Here is a 7,989-nt window from a genome sequence, read left to right as displayed (position 1 = left end):
CAGACCAGGACCCTGTATAGAGTAGTAGAGATGGAGCTGTTACCAGACCAGGACCCTGTATAGAGTAGTAGAGATGGAGCTGTTACCAGACCAGGACCCTGTATAGAGTAGTAGAGATGGAGCTGTTACCAGACCAGGACCCTGTATAGAGTAGTAGAGATGGAGCTGTTACCAGACCAGGACCCTGTATAGAGTAGTAGAGATGGAGCTGTTACCAGACCAGGACCCTGTATAGAGTAGTAGAGATGGAGCTGTTACCAGACCAGGACCCTGTATAGAGTAGTAGAGATGGAGCTGTTACCAGACCAGGACCCTGTATAGAGTAGTAGAGATGGAGCTGTTACCAGACCAGGACCCTGTATAGAGTAGTAGAGATGGAGCTGTTACCAGACCAGGACCCTGTATAGAGTAGTAGAGATGGAGCTGTTACCAGACCAGGACCCTGTATAGAGTAGTAGAGATGGAGCTGTTACCAGACCAGGACCCTGTATAGAGTAGTAGAGATGGAGCTGTTACCAGACCAGGACCCTGTATAGAGTAGTAGAGATGGAGCTGTTACCAGACCAGGACCCTGTATAGAGTAGTAGAGATGGAGCTGTTACCAGACCAGGACCCTGTATAGAGTAGTAGAGATGGAGCTGTAACCAGACCAGGACCCTGTATAGAGTAGTAGAGATGGAGCTGTTACCAGACCAGGACCCTGTATAGAGTAGTAGAGATGGAGCTGTTACCAGACCAGGACCCTGTATAGAGTAGTAGAGATGGAGCTGTTACCAGACCAGGACCCTGTATAGAGTAGTAGAGATGGAGCTGTTACCAGACCAGGACCCTGTATAGAGTAGTAGAGATGGAGCTGTTACCAGACCAGGACCCTGTATAGAGTAGTAGAGATGGAGCTGTTACCAGACCAGGACCCTGTATAGAGTAGTAGAGATGGAGCTGTTGCCAGACCAGGACCCTGTATAGAGTAGTAGAGATGGAGCTGTAACCAGACCAGACCAGGACCCTGTATAGAGTAGTAGAGATGGAGCTGTTACCAGACCAGGACCCTGTATAGAGTAGTAGAGATGGAGCTGTTACCAGACCAGGACCCTGTATAGAGTAGTAGAGATGGAGCTGTTACCAGACCAGGACCCTGTATAGAGTAGTAGAGATGGAGCTGTAACAAGACCAGGACCCTGTATAGAGTAGTAGAGATGGAGCTGTTACCAGACCAGACCAGGACCCTGTATAGAGTAGTAGAGATGGAGCTGTTACCAGACCCTGTATAGACAGACACAATGACCTCTCTGAATCATTGGAGTTAATTTGGTACCAGTACAGTACCCCCCCTTTGGACTCTAGATTACAGAACACCTGTCTGTAACAGCCATGTTCTGTAATCTAGAGCGAAGGAAGGCCTTAAATTATAGTTTAGTGCAGCCAGTCCACAAAGAGGTGCTCTTACGTTCTTTGGTGAAACCCTGGAATTAATTTGGTACCATTCTATGGTCATTCATTACTTATAAAACACGTTTACAACTGTTTTTATTCTGAAACATCAAATACTGTCATACCGTCAAAAATGAGAAATATACTGAACCAAAAATATAAACGCAACATTTATTTTAAAAAATCAAAGATTTTACTGTTACAGTTCATGTAAAGAAATCAGTCCAATTGAAAGAAATTCATCTGGCCCTAATCTATGGATTTCACACGACTGGGCAGGGCTGCAGCAACTCATCCTGATTTGCTGCAGCCGTGGGTGGACCAGGACGACCCACTGGCCCAGCCAATCAGGATGAGTTTTTCCACACGGAAAAGGCTTTATTACAGACAGAAATGCTCCTCAGTTTCATCAGCTGTCCGGGCCGCTGATCTCAGATGATCCCTCAGGAGAAGAAGCCGGATGTGGAGGTCCTGGACTGGCGTGGTTACAAGTGGTCTGCGATTGTAAGGCCGTTTGGACGTACTGCCAAATTCTCAAAAAACTACATTGGAGGCGGCTCATGGTAGAGAAACGAACGTCCAGTTTCCTGGAAACAGCTCTGGTGGACATTCCGGCAGTCAGCATTCCAATTACACACTCCTTAAAATCTTGAGACATCTGTGATATTGTGTTGAGACAAAACTGCACGTTTTAGAGTGACCTTTTATTCTCCCCAGCACAAGGTGCACCTGTATAATGATCACGCTGTTTAATCAGCTTCTTGATATGCCCACACCTGTCAGGTGGATGGATTGTCTTGGCAAAAGGAGAAATGCTCACTAACAGGAATGTAAACAAATTTGTGCACAACATTTTAAAGAAATACGTTTTTGTGAGTTTGGAATATTTCTGGCATTATGGACTGGATAGAAGGGGTGAGGGTTTCTCAACATTATGGACTGGATAAAAGGGGTGAGGGTTTCTCAACATTATGGACTGGATAAAAGGGGTGAGGGTTTCTCAACATTATGGACTGGATAAAAGGGGTGAGGGTTTCTCAACATTATGGACTGGATAAAAGGGGTGAGGGTTTCTCAACATTATGGACTGGATAAAAGGGGTGAGGGTTTCTCAACATTATGGACTGGATAAAAGGGGTGAGGGTTTCTCAACATTATGGACTGGTAGAACGGGTGAGGGTTTCTCAACATTATGGACTGGTAGAAGGGGTGAGGGTTTCTCAACATTATGGACTGGTAGAAGGGGTGAGAGTTTCTCAACATTATGGACTGATAGAAGGGGTGAGGGTTTCTCAACATTATGGACTGGATAGAAGGGGTGAGGGTTTCTCAACATTGTGGACTGGATAGAAGGGGTGAGGGTTTCTCAACATTATGGACTGGATAGAAGGGGTGAGGGTTTCTCAACATTATGGACTGGATAGAAGGGGTGAGGGTTTCTCAACATTATGGACTGGTAGAACGGGTGAGGGTTTCTCAACATTATGGACTGGATAGAAGGGGTGAGGGTTTCTCAACATTATGGACTGGATGGAAGGGGTGAGGGTTTCTCAACATTATGGACTGGTAGAAGGGGTGAGGGTTTCTCAACATTATGGACTGGTAGAAGGGGTGAGGGTTTCTCAACATTATGGACTGGTAGAAGGGGTGAGGGTTTCTCAACATTATGGACTGGTAGAAGGGGTGAGGGTTTCTCAACATTATGGACTGGATAGAAGGGGTGAGGGTTTCTCAACATTATGGACTGATAGAAGGGGTGAGGGTTTCTCAACATTATGGACTGGGTAGAAGGGGTGAGGGTTTCTCAACATTATGGACTGGTAGAAGGGGTGAGGGTTTCTCAACATTATGGACTGGATAGAAGGGGTGAGGGTTTCTCAACATTATGGACTGGATAGAAGGGGTGAGGGTTTCTCAACATTATGGACTGGATAGAAGGGGTGAGGGTTTCTCAACATTATGGACTGGTAGAAGGGGTGAGGGTTTCTCAACATTATGGACTGGGTAGAAGAGGTGAGGGTTTCTCAACATTATGGACTGGTAGAAGGGGTGAGGGTTGGGTGAGGGTTTCTCAACATTATGGACTGGTAGAAGGGGTGAGGGTTTCTCAACATTATGGACTGGTAGAAGGGGTGAGGGTTTCTCAACATTATGGACTGATAGAAGGGGTGAGGGTTTCTCAACATTATGGACTGGGTAGAAGAGGTGAGGGTTTCTCAACATTATGGACTGGTAGAAGGGGTGAGGGTTGGGTGAGGGTTTCTCAACATTATGGACTGGTAGAAGGGGTGAGGGTTTCTCAACATTATGGACTGGTAGAAGGGGTGAGGGTTTCTCAACATTATGGACTGATAGAAGGGGTGAGGGTTTCTCAACATTATGGACTGGATAGAAGGGGTGAGGGTTTCTCAACATTATGGACTGATAGAAGGGGTGAGGGTTTCTCAACATTATGGACTGGATAGAAGGGGTGAGGGTTTCTCTACATTATGGACTGGTAGAAGGAGTGAGGGTTTCTCAACATTATGGACTGGTAGAAGGGGTGAGGGTTGGGTGAGGGTTTCTCAACATTATGGACTGATAGAAGGGGTGAGGGTTTCTCAACATTATGGACTGATAGAAGGGGTGAGGGTTTCTCAACATTATGGACTGATAGAAGGGGTGAGGGTTTCTCAACATTATGGACTGGTAGAAGGGGTGAGGGTTGGGTGAGGGTTTCTCAACATTATGGACTGGTAGAAGGGGTGAGGGTTTCTCAACATTATGGACTGGTAGAAGGGGTGAGGGTTGGGTGAGGGTTTCTCAACATTATGGACTGGTAGAAGGGGTGAGGGTTTCTCAACATTATGGACTGGATAGAAGGGGTGAGGGTTTCTCAACATTATGGACTGATAGAAGGGGTGAGGGTTTCTCAACATTATGGACTGGATAGAAGGGGTGAGGGTTTCTCTACATTATGGACTGGTAGAAGGAGTGAGGGTTTCTCAACATTATGGACTGGTAGAAGGGGTGAGGGTTGGGTGAGGGTTTCTCAACATTATGGACTGATAGAAGGGGTGAGGGTTTCTCAACATTATGGACTGATAGAAGGGGTGAGGGTTTCTCAACATTATGGACTGATAGAAGGGGTGAGGGTTTCTCAACATTATGGACTGGTAGAAGGGGTGAGGGTTGGGTGAGGGTTTCTCAACATTATGGACTGGTAGAAGGGGTGAGGGTTTCTCAACATTATGGACTGGTAGAAGGGGTGAGGGTTGGGTGAGGGTTTCTCAACATTATGGACTGGTAGAAGGGGTGAGGGTTTCTCAACATTATGGACTGGTAGAAGGGGTGAGGGTTTCTCAACATTATGGACTGGTAGAAGGGGTGAGGGTTTCTCAACATTATGGACTGATAGAAGGGGTGAGGGTTTCTCAACATTATGGACTGGTAGAAGGGGTGAGGGTTTCTCAACATTATGGACTGGTAGAAGGGGTGAGGGTTTCTCAACATTATGGACTGGTAGAAGGGGTGAGGGTTTTTCAACATTATGGACTGGATAGAAGGGGTGAGGGTTTCTCAACATTATGGACTGGTAGAAGGGGTGAGGGTTTTTCAATGTTAAGTAGCAAGTTATTTTTGTCATCGTCACTGGACATGTGTACAGTTGTTGATATTTCAACAAACGTTTTTTAAATTTTAATACAAAATTAACCACAATGCTTTATTTTAGACACTTTCAGTTGCTAAGTGTAGCCATGTCAATGAGTTTTCCTCTGCCAGTGATGTCCTGTGGTTGAACCAGGCCAGTACAGCTTGGTGAGGCTCAGCATGTGTGAAAAGCCCTTGAGAGAGCCTGTGGTTGAACCAGCCCAGTACAGCTTGGTGAGGCTCAGCATCGTGTGAAAAGCCCTTGAGATGGCCTGTGGTTGAACCTGTTTATTAAGCATATAGAAACACTCCCTGTACCTATACGCATCTCAAGTGAATCGGTGTTCGACCAGGCTGATGCGTGTGCTTCAGTAACCATGTAAACGGAGCTGTGGGTTGTTTTACAGGCCTCACATGTACTCAAACACAGGAGCTAATTGGAAGTGGGCCAGTAAATGGCTGTAAATACATCTCTGCTGTGAGTTAACAGATGTTCCAAGAGAACTGAACAGTGAGGAGACAATGGGCTCCTGAGGGACTTGTAGCGTTAAACCTCTTTCTAGTTAAAGAAATGCATATAACCCTATGGAGTTATATGTTTATTTACTAGGCTAGCTATAACCCTACTGCTGATACCTAATGGAGAACTAGCGTTGGGTTTAACTTTAAACCTCTTTCTAGTTAAAGAAATGCATATAACCCTAATAGAGTTATATCTTTATTTACTAGGCTAGCTATAACCCTACTACTGGTACCTAAATGGAGAACTAGCGTTCGTATGGGAAGTTTGAACTTACACGGGTGACATTGACAGTTTAGTATCTCTGCAATTATTATCATCGCTGTAGTAGATATCTATGTGAATATATGAACTATATGTAGGTCATCGGTTCATCTAGACACATTAATCATAGTGTTCGCTAACGACTTACTTTGACTACGTATCCACAAGGCATTCATTACACATCTATAAGCATGTCATGAACGTGTTATAACAGGTCCCGACTGCATTATGAAAAAGGTTCGTGAAATATACCCATAGCATATCTATAACCCATTCATGTCATTTTATGCAAAGATCGTATTTAAGGTATTTTAATAGATTCATCATTACAATGACAGTGTAGTGTCATCATTGTGGCTGTTCTCAAAAGTGTGCTTCTGCCAAAACCACGTTTGGAAAATGATGCTGTTATAGCCTGTACTAGCCTCATTTCCTATACTAGGGGGTGTCAGAGGAACGTCCGGAAAATTGTTTAAGCCCCCAGCCACCCAAGCCATAGACCAGGGAACTTTTACCCTACGAGGTCCGGAGCGTGCTGGTTTTCTCTTCTACTTGATAATTAATTGCACCCACCTGGTGTCCCTGGTCTAAATCAGTCCCTGATTAGAGGGGAATCACCCACCTGGTGTCCCAGGTCTAAATCAGTCCCTGATTAGAGGGGAATCCCCCACCTGGTGTCCCAGGTCTAAATCAGTCCCTGATTAGAGGGGAATCCCCCACCTGGTGTCCCAGGTCTAAATCAGTCCCTGATTAGAGGGGAATCACCCACCTGGTGTCCCAGGTCTAAATCAGCCCCTGATTAGAGGGCAATCACCCACCTGGCGTCCCTGATTAGAGGGGAATCACCCACCTGGTGTCCCAGGTCTAAATCAGGCCCTGATTAGAGGGGAATCACCCACCTGGTGTCCCAGGTCTAAATCAGTCCCTGATTAGAGGGGAATCACCCACCTGGTGTCCCAGGTCTAAATCAGTCCCTGATTAGAGGGGAATCACCCACCTGGTGTCCCAGGTCTAAATCAGTCCCTGATTAGAGGGGAATCACCCACCTGGTGTCCCAGGTCAAATCAGTCCCTGATTAGAGGGGAATCACCCACCTGGTGTCCCAGGTCTAAATCAGTCCCTGATTAGAGGGGAATCACCCACCTGGTGTCCCAGGTCTAAATCAGTCCCTGATTAGAGGGGAATCACCCACCTGGTGTCCCAGGTCTAAATCAGTCCCTGATTAGAGGGGAATCACCCACCTGGTGTCCCAGGTCTAAATCAGTCACCCACCTGGTGTCCCAGGTCTAAATCAGTCCCTGATTAGAGGGGAATCACCCACCTGGTGTCCCTGGTCTAAATCAGCCCCTGATTAGAGGGGAATCACCCACCTGGTGTCAATCAGTCCCTGATCAGAGGGGAATCACCCACCTGGTGTCCCAGGTCTAAATCAGTCCCTGATTAGAGGGGAATCACCCACCTGGTGTCCCAGGTCTAAATCAGTCCCTGATTAGAGGGGAATCACCCACCTGGTGTCCCAGGTCTAAATCAGTCCCTGATTAGAGGGGAATCACCCACCTGGTGTCCCAGGTCTAAATCAGTCCCTGATTAGAGGGGAATCACCCACCTGGTGTCCCAGGTCTAAATCAGTCCCTGATTAGAGGGGAATCACCCACCTGGTGTCCCAGGCCTAAATCAGTCACTGATTAGAGGGGAATCACCCACCTGGTGTCCCGGGTCTAAATCAGTCCCTGATTAGAGGGGAATCACCCACCTGGTGTCCCAGGTCTAAATCAGTCCCTGATTAGAGGGGAATCACCCACCTGGTGTCCCGGGTCTAAATCAGTCCCTGATTAGAGGGGAATCACCCACCTGGTGTCCCGGGTCTAAATCAGTCCCTGATTAGAGGGGAATCACCCACCTGGTGTCCCGGGTCTAAATCAGTCCCTGATTAGAGGGGAATCACCCACCTGGTGTCCCAGGTCTAAATCAGTCCCTGATTAGAGGGGAATCACCCACCTGGTGTCCCGGGTCTAAACCAGTCCCTTAGCTGTGTGTCTTAGCTGTGTGTCTGTGCTGTGTGTGTCTGTGCTGTGTGTGTCCGAGGTGTGTGTCTGTGCTGTGTGTTGCCGAGCTGTGTGTCTGTGATGTGTGTCTGTGCTGTG

The sequence above is a fragment of the Salvelinus namaycush genome, unplaced genomic scaffold, assembly GCF_016432855.1.
Source record: "Salvelinus namaycush isolate Seneca unplaced genomic scaffold, SaNama_1.0 Scaffold444, whole genome shotgun sequence".
In the NCBI taxonomy this organism is placed as follows: Eukaryota; Metazoa; Chordata; class Actinopteri; order Salmoniformes; family Salmonidae; genus Salvelinus; species Salvelinus namaycush.
The sequence above is the reverse complement of the archived record's forward strand: the minus strand, read 5'-3'. Positions refer to the sequence as shown.